Source organism: Onychomys torridus, chromosome 1, assembly GCF_903995425.1.
Source record: "Onychomys torridus chromosome 1, mOncTor1.1, whole genome shotgun sequence".
NCBI classification, from domain to species: domain Eukaryota; kingdom Metazoa; phylum Chordata; class Mammalia; order Rodentia; family Cricetidae; genus Onychomys; species Onychomys torridus.
The window spans coordinates 145,853,093-145,870,621 of record NC_050443.1 but is presented as its reverse complement, the minus strand read 5'-3'; the positions used below and the strand labels follow the sequence as shown (position 1 = coordinate 145,870,621).

The 17,529-nt window shown below is 41.8% G+C and overlaps 1 pseudogene; it reads right to left on the bottom strand.

Moving 5' to 3' along the window:
• Positions 1-15,435: 15,435 nt before the first annotated feature.
• On the bottom strand, positions 15,436-16,079 carry LOC118578100 (annotated as a pseudogene).
• Between the last annotated feature and the right edge of the window lie 1,450 nt (positions 16,080-17,529).

Sequence of the window (17,529 nt, the reverse complement as noted above, 5' to 3'; positions counted from 1 at the left end):
TACTGAAGGAAAAACAACTAAAAGGGATCTTTTAGTTAAAACCAGGTCAAATGACTTACCTAAGACTGCAGGCTTTTATCATCATGGAGCTGTGGGATTTGCTTCACAGGTATTTTTCATATTGAATATTCTGTCTCACTTCTAGCCTTGCTTGGAGGAAAAATTCTATTTTATCCATTTATGTAACAACTGAAATAAAATTAAAGAATGGGATTGGTCTCAGGAGGCAAGTGCATGTACCTTTCAACCAAAAGGGGACACAAGTCATTTTCTGGGTCCATTGTCCCTTGCTCACTAGGAATGATGTTGCCAACATTCAGCAACATCCACTTGGCCCCCTTTCTGATGACAGCTGTACACAGAACATTACTCTAGAACTATTTCCTGCTTGGGGTCTTTTTTCCCTTCCTGTCTTTTGCCTTCAGACTCTAGAGCCACCTTCTGCTAAGGGTCTCTTTTCCCTTCCTGTCTTTTGCCTTCAGAGTAAACCAGAGTTTCTTGATTTACAGATATTTTCAGTGGGATGAAATAGAGAAAGGGCTGTTCCACACACTGAGGGACTTTTAGCAATCACCCTAGTAGATTGCTAGTAATACTGTATCTCCCGGGCATCGAAATCAAAATGCCTCCAAGACACTGTCAAATGTCCCCTCTAGAAGTCTGTCCTTAAATTTTAGTATCCACTCCTTGTTGGGAAGCGCTAATCATTAACTGGACAGACAAATCAGTAGCTGCCAATAGAACATCAAACATGAAAACCACAGCTGCTAAAATAATGGTGTGTTTCTCAGACCCCTTCGCTTTCATCATCTACTATTTTTACTCTATTTATAGCTTCTATCAGATATGCCTTGTGCAGAGAACACATCAATCAATACATGTCAGTGTAAATGAGTTGATCAAATCTTCCTGGGAGTTTTCCCAAATCCCAAATCAATTTAACTGGCTGTTGGCTTTGGGCCATTCACTTCACCTCTGTGAGACTCAGTTTCTTGATTTGCCTAATAGAAACTGATATAGAATCCCTGCTAGTTCTAAACCACCACAACTTATTAGGTTTCTGTTTTTACAGGAAGCAGAATAACAGTATTGCACCCTTGTGAGAGAGGAGAGAGGTGTCATTCTCTGGGGAAAGGCACACATGTGGGAGGAAGCAGAAGCAGGCACTAAAGGGAGGAGGCACTGAAATTTGATGCTGCAGTGTAGCTGAGGCAAGCGCCATCTTCCAACACAGAGACATCCAAAGTTGACGTCTGCATTCCCCCCTCCTTTCAATCTTAGTAAGAAGACATCAAACAGGTGGAGCTTTGCTTTCCTGGATTAAAAAGTTCTTGGAGTATGGGGTCAAAAGACTAAGATTATTTTTCTTTCCATTTTTTTTTCTTGCAAAATCAGCTTTCCTAAAAATGGATTCATGGTTTTTCTTAATCTTTATTTCTAAGATTCCAAAGCTCAATCTTTCCAAAGAAGATAAATAGTTTCCTGAAGTGTGTGTGTGTGTGTGTGTGTGTGTGTGTGTGTGTGTGTGTGTGTGTGTGTTAGGTGGATAGGAAAGACTGGAGAGGATGCTTGCCTTAAGTATGATCATTACTCTGTGAACTTATGCTGGCCTTAAGTGTTTGTATTTTACATGTGACCTGAGTCAGGACAGAGGCTAAAGAGGTTTAGGCAGCAGAATAGACCAGATCAATACACTGGAGACTTGTCATCCAGATAGTTCTTATCTAGCTATACTACCTATTGGCACCTTATTACCTTGATAAAATTAATGATTGCAGTGGATTGTATAGACCCTTCTTTACACTGAAAAGGAAAAGCAGCGCCAGTGTGACTGCCCAGTGAGTTAAAGCAATTGCCACAGCCTCATGATCTAAGTTCAATGCCTGGGACACATATGGTAAGAGGAGAGAATTGATTAGATAGATGGATGGATGGAAGGAAGGATAGATAGAAATAGATAGGTAAACAGAGACAGATAGATAAGAAAATACTTCATAATAAAAGATAAAAACAAAGATCCAACCTTGTCGATGCCTCCTTTCCCTAGTCACCCACACCCATCTCTTAAGCCCCTTTGAAGCAAAATTCCTTGAAAGAGCAATTTACATTCTCTAGTTTCCAAGCCACTTCCATTTCTTCTTTTATCTCTTTCTCTAAAATCAGTCTACAATGCCCTGACATCCACACTGGTAAGTTCAGTCATCACTTTTCACTTAGTTCAAATGAACAGCAGCATTTGAAGCAATTGTTTGCCCCATGCCCTTTGCTTTTTTTTCTGCCTCCATAGTTGCTTTCTCAATCACCTCTCCCCTGGTTGTGACTTGTCTCCAAGCTCCCGCTGTTGAAGTGACCTAAGACATTTTGGAGCTCTTCCCTATTCACAGGTACCCATTCAGTGAGTGCTTCCCTAAGGTAGCTTCCAAAACTCCCTATATGATGATGAGCCCCCAGTGTATCCCTCGAACCCAGATGTGTCTTCTAATTGCATACTTCCTCCTGGACATTGTCCTTTATAGAGACATATCATATCCAAAATTCAGCTGCACATCACCTCAATCCTACACAAAAACCTGCATTGCTCATAATCTTTCTATGGAAGTTCATAAGTTTATCCTTCAAGCCATCCTGGTCAAAAGATTGGAAAGCCTTTTATGCCCTACATCCAAACATCAAGAAGTTCTGCTCATTCTACTTCCAAGACAAACCTAGAATCTGACCTGTCCTCACCTGATTATGGCTCTCCTTGACCTCAGCAGCAGCAGCAGCTCTCATCTAGATGACTGTGACACTTCTAAACTAGTGTGTCTTAGCATAAAGTCAGACCACGGGATCCCCCTACCAGGCTCCTGGTTTCATTCTGATCTCATTTCCTGTTTCCATGTTCATTCCACTCTTCAGACACATCAGTATGCTGCATCCATATATCGGCAGAGTCTCTTACCTGCAAAGTTTCTTCCTCAACATTCAGGTGGTAATCCCTCGTGTATTTTATATTTTATATTTTATAATTAATTTAATTTTACATATCAGCCACGAGTTCCCCTGTCCTCCCTCCTCCCACCTCCCAGCCTCCCCCCCCCTTCACACCCCATTCCCACCTCCTCCAAAGCAAGGTCTCCCCTGGGGATTCAGCTCAGCCTGGTAGATTTAGTTGAGGCAGGTCCAGTCCCCTCTTCCCTATACCAAGGCTAAGCAAAATGTCTCAGCATAGGCCCTAGGTTCCAAAAAGCCAGCTCATGTACTAAGGACATGTCCTGGTCCCACTGCCTGGGGGCCTCCTAAATAGTTCAAGCTAATCAACTGTCTCACTTCTCCAGAGGGCCTGATCTGGTGCCATGGGGACTCCTCAGCTATTGGTTCACAGTTCATGTGTTTCCACTAGTTTGGCTATTTGTCCCTATGCTTTTTCCAATCATGGTCTCAATATCACTTGCTCATATAATCCCAGGGATTGCCCAACAACAGAGAAATGGATGCGATCTACATGAGCAAACTAGACGTGGGGTGGGGGGGTAATGGAGGGCAAGGGTTGGGGGAAAGAGAGCTTAGGGGAGCAGGAGGTCCCAGCTGGATCAGGAACAGAGTGAGAGAACAAAAAAGACATACTATGATAAATGAAGACCCCATGGGAATAGGAAGAAGCAGAGTGCTAGAGAGGTCCCTAGAAATCCACAAAGATACCTCCACAACAGACTACTAGCAATGGTTGAGAGTGCCTGAGAAGACCTACTCCGGTGATTGGATGGCTGAACACCCTAACTGTCATGGTAGAACTCTCATCCAGTGACTGATGAAAGCAGATGCAGAGATCCATAGCCAAGCCCCAGGTGGAGCTCCAGGAGTCCAATCAGCGAGAGAGAGGAGGGATTGTATGAGCAAGAGATATTGTAATGTTTTTCTTAAATGCCTTCTGTTCAGTGAGATCCACCATGACTGCTGGATTGAAAGCTGCAGTCCATGCTCCTTATTTTTCTCATTGCTTTGACAGGAGAGAGGACAAAAGCACTTCAGGAAAGAAGGATTTATTTTGGCTCACAGTTTGATTCTACAGCCCCATATGGCAGGGATAGCTGTAGGAGCATGTGATAGCTGGTCACATGACATCCACAGTCAGGAAGCCAAGAGAGATGAACACTGGCACTCAGCTACTTTTTCCTTCCCAGTCAGTCCTGGAACTCTAGCTCAGGGACAGTGCTGCCCACATTTAGGGTGAGTCTTTCCTCTTCAGTTAAACCTTTCTGGAAATGCCCACACTGTCATGCCAAGAGGTGTTCCCAGGGTGATTCCAAGTCAAGTCAAGTTGATGATGAAGGTTAGCCATCACACAGCCATACACTTCCAGCCCCTCTTGTTTGCATTTACTGTTTACCTCCAGCACTTATCACCTCTTATAAGAGGTGATATAATTTCTTCTTCATTACAATCTATCAACTATGTCTCTTCAATAGGTTGTAAATACTGCAAGGGTGGGAATTATTCGTTTTCACTAATGCATCCCAAAACTCTGCATGGCAGGCCCTCAGCAATAGTCTAGAGTGCATAAAAAGTCCAACAAGGTCAAGCAAGTTAAAGAATAATTATTATTGAGAATCTTGAAAAGTGAGACTTTTGTTGGTAGATTTTAAATATTTTTTTCTACTCTCTTTTAAACAGTAGAATCATAGCATCATTTTATAGTTAGTTTCATTTCTGTTTTTTCTTTGACTATACTTTGTAGACGGGTTCTCTTATTGTTAAAATTATTTTTCTGAGGAGTTTTGCTCTGAATCGGTGTGAGAATTTGCTGACTTAAGCTCCAAAGTGGAATATTAAATTATTTTGATTTTCTTTGCCGTTTTATGCCTGTAAGTCTTGTCAGAAATAATACTGAGGAGTTTCAGTGTTCTACAGAAATAGAAAACTTTACTTAATTCCATATCCTAAGTTGTATAAGAAATAGCACTGATGTGAACATCCTTTTATAGAAGTCTAGATGGTGCTTTCCTTACAATAAACTATTAAAGGAAAAATTATTGGACCCAAAAGTGTCAAGAAAAAAAACCTACAAAAATTATTCTTCTGTATCCCCAAGCTGCCCTTAGAAAAGTTTTAGCAATTGACACTTCCACCAGCGACACAAGGCATGCCTACTATGCCTTGTCCACAGCAGAGTATGCCTTTAAAATGCCAACTTGGTTTAGGGGAGTGGGGTAGCCAGCTTCTTTTAATCAATATTTCTTTGGAACCTTGCATTAAAATGGTTACATTTTAAACTCCTTGGAATACATATGTATTGTGATCAAACTTCACAGGCTTCCTGTGTCTGATCACCTTCCCTTTATATAAAAAGGCTTCTGCATAAGACTTCTGGCTCTGCAACCATTTACTGCTGTGATCTGGAGAACAGGTGATGAAGGCTTGAAGGATTTCTGCAAGAAGAGACAAAAGGATGTGGAAATGCTGGCTGATGCAGAGTGGTACCAAAAAAATGTGCTTGGATGAGATTTGAAGGAGTAAACTGAGACTGAAGAACAGAGAAGCTAAATTAGTGCATCAGACATAATCAGTAACCAGTCCTCATTCGACTTTCTGTCAACAGCACTTGGCATAATTGATTCTCTCTTCATCTCCCTTCTGGAACTCACACCTGCGTTTCTGCCTGCCTCACTAGCTCCTTCCCAGCATCCTTTGCTGAAGATCCTTCCTCAAGGTCCACATCTTTAATGCTGGTGCCACTCCATGATTCTCTCATACATGACTCCCCTTTTCTGTTTTCCTCTAGATTCTGACTTCATCTGACTTGTTGCTTGGCTGTAGACACAGTCTGTATGCTAACAACTCAGACAGAACTCCAGCCCAGGCCTTTGCCCAGAACTACAGACTTGGATCCCCAGCAAGCTGTTGACATGTCTACTTGGATGTCTCTGCTCTGCATTTCAAACTTAATATGTCCAAATGCAAGCTGCTGGCCTCCCTCGCCCACTCTCATTTATCCTGAAAAACAAAATAAACAAAAATAAAACAAGCACTATTTCTACTTCAGGATTGCAACAGCCCCTTAACTTATTTTCTCTTCTTTGGCAAAAGGAAAAAATGATCTGATTGCACAAGCCAGATCATAATTCAGTTCTGTAGAAGCGTCTGGTGCCTTTCAAAGTTCTTACAAGGGATGGTAAGAGCCTGAGTGTTCCAGAGCCTACTCTGCCACCCTCCCAGCCTCATTTCTTCCTACTTGCTTTCATGTTCTCTTCACACTGGACACACTGGCTTGCCCGCTGTGTTCCTCTGGAGATATAGCAGGGAAACACCCCCTCACTAGCGTTCCTAGTGCTTCACAAGACACCCCTGGGGTTTCTTCTCACTCCTTTGGGTCTTTACCCATATACCACCTTCCTAGATAATCTTCTACTGGTAAAAGTAAATTAATTAATTAAAAAAATTATGTTCTTCCCTCTTGGGAGCCCTTATCACTCCACTTTCTCAATAGTACTTATTCCTACCTGCAACATGATGTTTTTAACCATTTATTTACTGTCTCCCTCCCCTGGTAAGGCTCCATGTGCCATAAAAATGGCTGTTTTAGCTCAGGGGGTGCCTGTGATAAGTTTGACCCTGAAGACGTACATCGTGAAAAAGAGGACCAGCTCCCACAAGTTGTCCTCTGACCTCCACATGCATGCGTGTACACACATACAATAAATAAATGTATAAATTTTTTTAAAAGAATACTTTTTTTAAAGATTTATTTATTTATTATGTATACAATGTTCTGTCTGCACGCATCCCCGCAGGCCAGAAGAGGGCACCAGATCTCATTACAGATGGTTGTGAGCCACCATGTGGTTGCTGGGAATTGAACTCAGGACCTTTAGAAGAGCAAGCAGCACTCTTAACCTCTGAGCCATCTCTCCAGCCCCGAAATGTATAATTTTTTTTAAGAATAGCTATTTTGATTACTGCTGATTATTTTCTTATCCCCATCATTCAGTCTAGCCAACAAAAGTTAGTTCATTATTGTTGACAAAGATAAATGGGTGGATTTGTAAAAAGTCCTATACAGTGAAAATATTAAGACTTTATAATATTCTTTTCAGAATTTCAAGTTAGCTTTGTAACTTTCCTCCTGAAAGCTGTTTACCACAGAAGAGCTTCACTATTGCTATTAAACCAGACTCACCAGTATTTTGCTTATTTTCACTCTTATAAAGAAAACATTTCCTTGAGGTGGCTTGATTACAGTTTCAGAGGTTTAGTCCATGATCATCCTGGTGGAGAACATGGCAACTTGCAGACAGACATGGTGCTAATCAGAAGTGCACTGTGACACTGGGAGGACTTTGAGCATAGGAGACCTCAGAGCCCACCCCCACAGTGATGCACTTCCTCCAACAAGGTCACACCTACCCCAACAAAGCCATACCTAATAATACCACTCCTTTTGGGGCCATTTTCTTTCAGACATCTTCAGCATAATGGAAGGAATTGGCTTTGCTTTTACTACAAAGCCTGCAAATATAATTTTTGAATAGATTATCATATTGAAAATAGGTGTGGGATCAGTTAAGGAGAACTAAGAAGTCTCAGGAAGTTGGAGACTGTATCTATTTGTCCAAGCTGTAGAACATTAAAAAAAATGTAAGTAGAATGGCAAAGCCAGCCCACCTGGGCCCCATGACAAGGATGAATTGTATTTGATTCTTGATTCTGTCAGTTACCAACTGTGAAACCTTAGCCATGAGAATTTGCTCTCTGAAATACATTTTTTTTATTCATAAATTGAATCTGCCTACAAGGAAGCTTTAGCTTTAGGGAGGGGTCAACTGCTTATGCTTTCCTGAAGTGACAAACCTGTCTTCACAAGCCATGCATTCAAAGTGGGGGTTATTCCAGATGCTCTTTATATTAATCCCAACTGTGTACTTAAGGGATGAGAAAACAACCATGGGATAATATGAAGCAATTGGCTGCACAGTGACATGGATTTGATCCAAAACTCATTTACCACTCACTCTCCAAAAGTCATCACCAGATCATTCTAGATCTCTTGGTATCACTATCACCTCAGGCTCCTTGTCTAACTTTCCTAAAAGCATCTAGATATTCTCCTTTCCCAATCATTGTTACTCTACCATGGAAACCAGGTTTTTCTGAAGAAAGATATGTTCTGAAGAAAGCATATCATGTGTGCTATTGGGGTACAGCAAAAGTCCTTCCTCCAGAGATTGGATCTTCAATTTAATCATAGTCCAGAGAACTCTAGACCCTCAAGTCACTTGGATCTGAGAACACAATTAGGGTCCTCATATTTCCATGGTGACAGCAGGCATCATACTTCTGCTCACCAGTCAGTAAATTTTTTTGTTATACAAACTGAGCTTTATTTGACTTTACTGTCCATCTAATGCACTGCCCTTGGTAACACTAGGCTGTATTAACAACCATGCCAGATGAGTATGAGTCAAAGAAATTGACTGCCTCACTATACTTGATACATATCACAGAAATTACATCATTATGGGATATAACCATTAATTCCTGCTTTGTTGCTGTTGACATTGGGAAATTTCATTCGAAGTATGCCCTTTAGGAGCACAATCTAATGATAGCATCACACACCAGCATTTGAGGTTTATCAAGCACAACTATCCTAAGGTTCTCAAAGATGTCACTGTTGTCTCCATTTTCCCTTTGTGAAAGAAAGGAATCCTGGTCTTTCTCTGTGAGAATAGCCAGGTCAAAAATTCTCAAGTCCCCCATAATATATCCACATAGCACTTCTACCTTCCTGATCTCAATATAAATTTCTATCTCACTTACTGTAAACCCACATGGTGACCAAGCTTTAAAGCAACATCCTGAAAGATATTCAGTTCTATGAGAGGCCATGTCAATGATTTATACCCTGTCCAGATTTACAGTTTACTCTCTCTAGTACAATCCCCTCTCTTATTGTCTTTCCTGGTTCTCAGCAGAAAAATATTACCTAGTATCTGCAATTTCATAAACTCTCATCCTGGAATCCATTTATTGCAGAGGTTATGCTTGAGTTATCAGCCCACCAATAGTGAGAACCTTTAGCCTAGAGGCAAATCTTGAAGATATTAATACCTATCTTTTGACCACATGAAAGTTGCTGTCCAGTCCTCAGGTAAAGGGAGGCTATTCTTCAGTAAGATGGGGTAGAATTCTGTTTCCACTAGCCTCCAGGATTCAGGAGCATTAGAGATGTATTTCCAAGGTTCTATGTTTCATCCAACCTAACTGTCTTACTGCCAGGGCTTAGTACCCTGCTCTTCCTCTGGAAGATCCTATATCTGACTGTCCTATTCTACTGTTCCATTTTACTGTCTTGCTTGGAATCAGGGTAATTTTTGTTCCAAGGATGTGACCTCTGGTTATGAAATCTCCTTATTTTCTCCAGAGTGGTTCTTGGAGCACTAAGGATTAAAAGTTCCTTTAATTCCACTAGAGAAGCCTTTGGGATTTATGTCTTGAATTGAGAGTTGACTACTCTAAGATTATAATTTTGCATTTGCAAAGCTTCCAGTATTGTTAGCAGAGGTGTGCCTATTCCTCATTCCACATAATTTTCATCCCCCACCCAAACTTCAAGTATAGTCACCATATAACCCAATGTTTCATCTCTTACCTCATGCTACATCCTAGTTAACCACCATGAAAATCTTAGAACTAAGGATGGATTTGTCCAAGGGTTAGCAGTCTCTACCCACCACATGTAATGAGAAATCTATTGTTATCAAACCAGTGAGCAAGTCCATCTTGAGGGTCCACATTCCAGGGCCACACACGCTGCCAACTGTCTAGACTACAGTTTTTCAAGATGCAGGGTGTTGGGCAGAATTTGTAGCCTGCTACTTTAAGGAATGCAATCCCAGTGAAACATTAATAGACAGGACAGAGACAAGCAAGGATAGAGAGCTGATATAAGAGTCCCTTCCAAGATGACCACCATGTGGTACCAATCAATTAACAGGAGACAACTTGTATCTCAGGATCATTTTAAAACAGTTAAATGAGTTGCATTTCGGGACAGTTTATACAGAGGACGGGAGACAAAAGACTTTATATAGTGACTCTCATCTCTCATTGGTCAAAAACTTAGGCCTCAGATGTTAACTAGTCCTTGTTTCTGAGTTGTGCCAGAGGTCTCATGCCATCTCATACACAGAGACAACAGGAATATATACCAGCACAGAGGGACAGTGGCATTGTTTAGCTGTGCCCAGGAAAGGTTAAATGAGCCTGTACTTAGGTAAAATTGAAATAAAGTACATGTGCTGGGAATCCAGAGTCAACTGAGACTTGGAGGATATGGGGTAGCACTGAAAGTTAATATACCAAATCAGGAACCAAAATGCATTTCCCAGCTTCTTCTTTGGTGTGTATGAGTGATTGACAGGCATCCATCATTCTTGACAATGGCAGAGCTAACTAAGTGATGCAGGGGACATACATATAGTAACCTGGGGCCAATTGTCCTTCAAAGAAGGCAGAAGCTTGTGCTTATGAAGGACAGGAAATATGAATGTGGGTACATTTTTGCCACAAGAAATGACAGCTTACTTCTTATCTCTACTCTGGACCTCCTAAATACCTTGGCAGCTATGATCCTGATGTGAAGCTTTATATAGTCTAAGGAAATTCACTCAACAGAGTGAGCATGATGCTGGATGTGGTTGTGAAAATAATGACTAGTTTGTGCCTAGGCTAATTTAGATCCAGTGTTGAAATCCTTTCTAAAACTTCTTTTGCACAACTCAAGGCTTTTTTATCTTTTTCCAAAATATAATTGACTGTGATAGTCACTGGCTCATAAAAATACCATGTGGATAAAAGAAGAGTTCAAATTAGATTGTGATAGAATGATGTTTTTCTTAGAAACCAAGGATACAACACAAAGCATCACAGAAAGATGTCTGTAATACTCCTGAGACCACTGTAATGAAGTCTGCATCTTCATGATCCCCTTGTCTCATTTATAAAATTTCAGCAACCCCTCAGCCTAGACTAGTGGTCCTCAACTTGTGGGTCTTGACCCGTTTTTTTGGGGGGGGGAAGGTCACTTGATATCCTGCATATCAGATATTTATATTATAATTCATAACAGTAGCAAAATTACAGTTATAAAGTATCAATGAAATAATTTTATGGTTGGGGTCACCACAACATGAGGAATTGTATTGAAGGATCAGACTAGGAAGGTTGAGAATTGATGGCCTAGATTCTCAGCTGTTGACTGTTTGCTGTCACTGTTTCCACTGCATCACGGGTTACATCTGACACTCTTAAATTCATCTTGCTTTTGCTCTTAAAATAAGACTGATTTCTGTATCAATCTTTTTTTTTTGAAACCTGTGTCACACTTTGTGATTGTCCTGAAATGTCCCACCTCTGGATGCATTCATACCCAGGTCTGTGGGGTCAGTTTCTGGGACCTCAGACAGAATTGCCAAGTCCAGGAGATCTCTACCATGCCATCTCCTGGCCTGATGCTACACTCTGGGCTAGAAGCCCGTGGCTTGGTCTTCACAGAACTAGGAAGTTTTAGCATGGTTCTTCTTAGAGATGTGTTGATAGTACAGATACATTTAGCCTTGTTCTTTAGTTCTTTTTTTTTTTTTTAATAAAAAAAGACAGTGCCATTGGAGGATGTGGGGCAATTGGAACTCCTATGCAGTGTTGACAGGAAGGGAAAAAAAATGATGCATCTGCTTTAGAAAGAGAATGGGAAGCTCCTAAGATGGCTCAGTCGGAAAAGGTGCTTGTGGCTAAGCCTAACAAACTGAGTTTGATTCCTGGAACCTACACAGTGGATTTAGCCATCTAAACAATTCCTAACAATCCTCTATAGCAGTGGTTCTCAACCTTCCTAATGCTGTGACCCTTTAATACAGTTCCTCAAGTTGTGGTTCATGTCAGCCACAAAAATATTTTTGTTGCTATTTCATAACTGTAATTTTGCTGTCGTTACGAATTATAATGTAACATCTGTGTTTTCTGATGGTCTTAGGTGACCCTTGTGAAAGGGTTGTTCAACTCCCGGAAGAGGCCCAACCCACAGGTTGAGAGCGGCTGCTCTATACAGTACTGTACCTGTAGGCAGAAACACTGTATCATACACTTAAATTCCAAGAGAATTGTTCTTATGTAAGGTGTTTTTGATGTGTTTCTCTATTTTGTTTTGTCTTCAAGACAGTCTCACTGTGAAACCATTCCAGGTTTCATGTGGAGTGTTTTAACGATGCTATTTAGATAAATGGAATAACCCATATAGAGTTTATCTTAATTTTCAAAAGCAAACTGTCAAAAGTCAGCAGGCCTCCAGTCCTGCTCTCTGTGGAACCTGTGGAATGTATGAACCAGTAAATGAAGCTGTAGCTGGTTCCTAGAGCTGCTTCTACCATGGATGTCTTGGGTGACATTTTTGGACCTTTTCCTTTTTGCCTGTGTTTTCTAGTTCTTGGAGTGACATATGCCTCTTGTCATGTAAGCATGCCTTGGTTGATTCTGGTACAGCTTAGGCATGCAGCTTGTTTACCACTCGAACAGCTTCTCCCCTCCCCCACGCCTCTTCCATTTCTGCTTTTCCACCCTTCATCTGTGTGCCTTCATTCCCTCTCTGATCCCCTCTCCCCCGTCTCTCTTGGTGTCTGTCTGTCAGTCTCTCTCTCTCTCTCTCTCTCTCTCTCTCTCTCTCTCTCTCTCTCTCTCTCTCTCCCCTCTCTTCCTCTCCTCCCTCCCTCTCTCTGACTTCCTTCTTTAAAATGGAAAGCTTCCTAAGGGAGAAAAGCTGTGGTTTTGTTAGAGTACAGTAAACTTACAAAGACTTTTAGCTAAATACAACATCTAAGTTTGGCCTTACAAGACTTAGTTCCTGTTAGCAAGGGTGCTAATGTGGACATAGACAAGAAGCCCAGGCTGCACCACTATGCATGGGTGGGAGGGGTTGGGGAGGATAATGGAAGGCAAGAGAGACATTAAGAACATGCCAGAGACCAAGGAGGGAGGGCTCCAAACTAGGCTGTGTGCACAGAGTGAAGAGAATCTGAGAGCATGTGGGCTGATTCCTTCTCTGCATGGTAGATGCATGTGGGACTAGCTAATCCAGGTGGAGCGTCCCCAACTGGAGTCCAAAATATCTCAAAATTCAACAGTTTGAGTTCAGATGTGATGCTACAAATATGAAGAGTTAAAATTAAAATGAATGTACACTAAAATACCACAGAAATTTTCCTTCAATCCTCTGTATAAGGTATTCATAAAACTTATTTACATTTGAGTCCCATCTCCATGGTATCTCATATTATGAAGCTGCAAATGCACTAAAGAAAAAAAACCTGAAACCCTTTTGACCTCTAACATTCTGGATTCATGCAACTAAACCCAAAATAAAATCATTTCTCTTCCGGACTGCATTGACAAGCCTTTCCAGATGCCATGTGCACAGGGATGGTGATGGGATCTGAGAAGAACCTCTCAGAATCAAAGTGGTGAGAACTGCAAATGTGAACTCAGGAAAAAAACACACACAGAGAGACTCTTCCCTTACGTGCCCATAAAGGGGCCATAAGTCAACTTGAAAAACAAAACCCACATATGAAGAAAACAATGGGAAGTATTCCTCCCTCCCAAGTCAACAGATGAGCTCTCTGGTCCATCCCCCACCCACAGTGACTCTTGAGAGACCCAGCCAGGAGCCAGCTCCCATCTGCTTTCATTATTTTATGATGTAGTACAGGAAGATACTTGAAATTTCTAAGAACTAGAAATATGAAATGTGGTCCAGCCAGGATTTTTTTTTTAAACCCAGGCAGCAGGCTTTCTGCCCACAGCTCTCCCATCTGCCCCAGGAATGGTGCCCATTTGTCCCACACCGATTGTGGCTGCGGGGTTTTAATTGGTACTGAACACACAAAGCAAATGACACAGATGCATCCCCTCTGAGAGCTGAGGTGGAATCCAGCCACAGAGAGGAGCTTCCAACTCGGCCACTGTGGGTGGAAGGATGCCTCTGTCCCGTGTGTTTTCTTTTTAACTCCCTCAGCCAGGATTCTGGAACAGCTGACTTAGGTGGTACCCGACTTAGGCTGAGCCTTAGAAACACCTGGTGAGCTTCGGATGCCAACAGGCCCTGAGTGCATCCTAAGGTCAAAACAGTCACAGGCCAGGACTGGGGATACCAGAAGCATCAGTGCTTTTTAAAACAGCTTCCTGGTGATAAAGGACAGATGAACCTAAGGCCTTCTGAGCTCCGCGGAGGAAAATTCGCTTTGTCTCTCAGCGCCCCCCCTCCCTCCCTCAGTCCTTCTTTACCCTTTTTTCTCCCTCTCTCCCACTTTTCTTCTCCTTTCCCTCTACTCTCTTCCCTTCTCGCTCCTTATAATATAGATTTGTGACAGTGACTGTTTTTCCCCAAGTACCCCCATTATACTTTTTTTTAAAGTTACAAATTCCTAAATTTTTATTCCTGGCATCACTACCACAATTTACAGGCTAATATACCTGATGTAATGAGAAGAAAAAGAAAAAGCCACGACAGATGAAAGACCTCAGGAATGTGCATCTAATTGACACTCCACTGCGTTAATCAACAGCTGCACTTTTTGCCAACTGTGGCTGTGACAGCCCTGAGCATAGAGGGTTCCCTATTTGAGCTGCAGAACTTTTAGGACTGTGGATCATTGTTCCTTCCGGGGAAGATTTTTACAGTTCCTCTACTGCAGTGGTTCTCCCCTTCCTAATGTGTGAGTCTTTAATACAGTTCCTCATGTTGTGGGGACCTCAACCTTGCTACTTCATAACTGTAATTTGGCTACTGTTAAGGATCATGATGTAAATCTCTGTGTTTTCCAATATAGTCTTAGGCAATCCCTGTGAAAAGGTTGTTCAACCCACAGAGGGGTCCTGACCCACAGGTTGAGAAGCACTGCTCTAATGCCTTTGGGGTTGCTGTCTTAAAGTAACTTGCAGCTCTCCCGACAACTCCTGTTCTCCCCTGCTAAGAACTGTAACCCTTTTCCGCCATTTTTAAAACCTTCTGCTACCATATCTGTCACCTCTGCCACTAATCCATAGCCACCACCATAAAGATTGCCTGAGACTCTTCCACCAAAACTGTCCCCCTTCGTGGTCCAGAGTTTGACTGCTGTTATCCACTATAATTTCCCAAGTCATTATGAACCCACCACCACCATAGTTACCTCTGCCAACATTTCTTTCTTCATTGTAACCATCATCTCCTCCTCCACCAACACATCCACCATCTTGGCTTGGTTTCCATATCCTTGTCCACCACCACCATGTCTCCTCTATTACTAAAACCAGGATTACTACCATAGTTGCCACCATCACCTCCAACTCAATTATATCTACCATTACCACCTCCATAACTACCTCTGCTGCCACCACGTCCACCACTATCAGCTACTTCCTCCACTAAAAGTTTCCACCATGACCAAAATTACAACCCGCGCCTCCAGAGTTTCCTCCATGACTCATGAAGTTTCCAGATCCACCTCCACGACCTCTCTCTCCATCATCCCTCAGACTACATCTCTTGTTTAGAGTCTTTTCAACTTCACAATTATGACTGTTAACAGTGTGGCATTTCTGAATAACAGTTCCAACTGTGTCATGATCACCCAGAGTTACAAAAGCAAATCCTCTCTTTTATTCACTCTGCCTGTCTTCTGTAATTTCTATGGTTTCAATCTCACCATACTTTTCAAAGTAGTCTCTCAGATTATATTCTTTGTATCTTCTTTAATACCACCAACAAATATTTTTTTCACTATTAAACAGGAGCCAGGATTTATAGAATCCTCTCTAGAAATGGCTCCCTTTGATTCCATCACACACCCATCAACCTTTGCGGCATTCACCTTTTCAACATAAGAGTAGATCACAAAACCTAAGGCCCTGGAACATTTTGATTGGAGATCTCTCATAACCAGGCAGTCTGTAAGTGTGCCCCATTTCTCCAAATGTTCCCTTAAGCTGTCATCTATTGTTTCAAAGCTCATACTACCAATACACAGCTTCCTCAGCTGCTCCAGTTCCTTTGGCTCATGGCCCTCCATTTGAGCCTGGACCTGCCTCTTCCAACTCTAGTTCAAGATCCCATTCTACTTCTAGATACTAAAATATTGTCTAAAGCCATGTTTTCTGTTTTGAAGCATTTTTTTCCTGGGGTAATGGGGACCTTGTTTTTGATCCACAAATTTAGAGCGTGATGTGTAGCACTGTTCATCTGTAGATATTATCTAGCTTCTCTCTGGTTCCTGGCAAAACAGAAAGGTTAGGGGATGACTAAGGAAGCTGGAGAAACCCAGACAGATGACTTCCAATTTCCCCATTATTGTAATGAGTATGTGTACCCATGTTTAGGGCCACATAAGGTTCCGGGTCCTCCAACTCATTCACTGAGTAAAGCATTCATTAAATAAGTAATCATAGACCAAATGAAAACAGCAGAAACTATCCCTTGCTTCCAAGACAACAGATGAGCTTTCTTATCCATCCCTAATCCACAGTGTATCTTAGTAGACTTGGCAAGATGCCTACTCTCCTCTGATTTCATTAGTTTGTGATACTATCCCATGGCCCATGCTAAGTGCCAACTATATACTAATGAATAACAAAATACTTCTTTTAAGGAGGCAAAATGTAGATGTTCAACTATTATACAAATTTTTAAATTTCTAATGAAAATGTTTGATCTGAATCTTCAATATTAAGTGGGAATTAACAGAACACAGAGAACTCTAGATGGAGTAAAGAACACCCAAAGGTTCATGGGTGAGGAACGGCACACACCATGCTAGAATCTGTCAGTCATGCAGGGGCTCACTCCCTGCCAGTTGAGTGTGGACTCTAGATCTGTGGGGAGGAGGGGTAATCCTGCTGCCTGGGGGGCACTTGAGGCTGAGACTCCTTGTTCAAACTTGCTTTAACTGATCCATTCACCAAATCTGATAGCACTGCAAGCCTCTTATGTTTATGCTCTTCCTCTGTTTTATTTTCTGTCTTCCCTGCAGACTGGTGGGGTGGATCCTGGGGGAGGATGAGAATTGATTCACTGAATGGACTTCTGGTCCATAGAAGCACAGCTCAGACACATACACACCCATGAGGGACCAGATAAAGGATAAAGATTTTCCATCTCTACAGGCAAGTTCCCAAGTCTTTGTGAAGCTGGTCCTAGAAATTTGAACTTGCAACAAATTCCTCCTAAGAATAACATGTCAGAGTCACTGTGTTCCCTAGTTCCCACTTCTAGTTCCCAGGGCTGATTTGAGAGGATGCCGTTCTGAGGACAATAGCCAATGTTATATAGTGATGAAAAAGGCCAAGTATCAAAGTGCTTTCCTCTGGTAAACTGTTTAAGCCTCCAAAGAACCTCTATGGTAAGTTTATAACTAGTTCCACTGTAGAGAGAAGGAATTGAACTCAGGTGACCTTTTTTAGTCATACTGTGTCAGTGGCAGGGCTGGAATCACAGCTACTTTTTATCTATCCCCTATACCACCT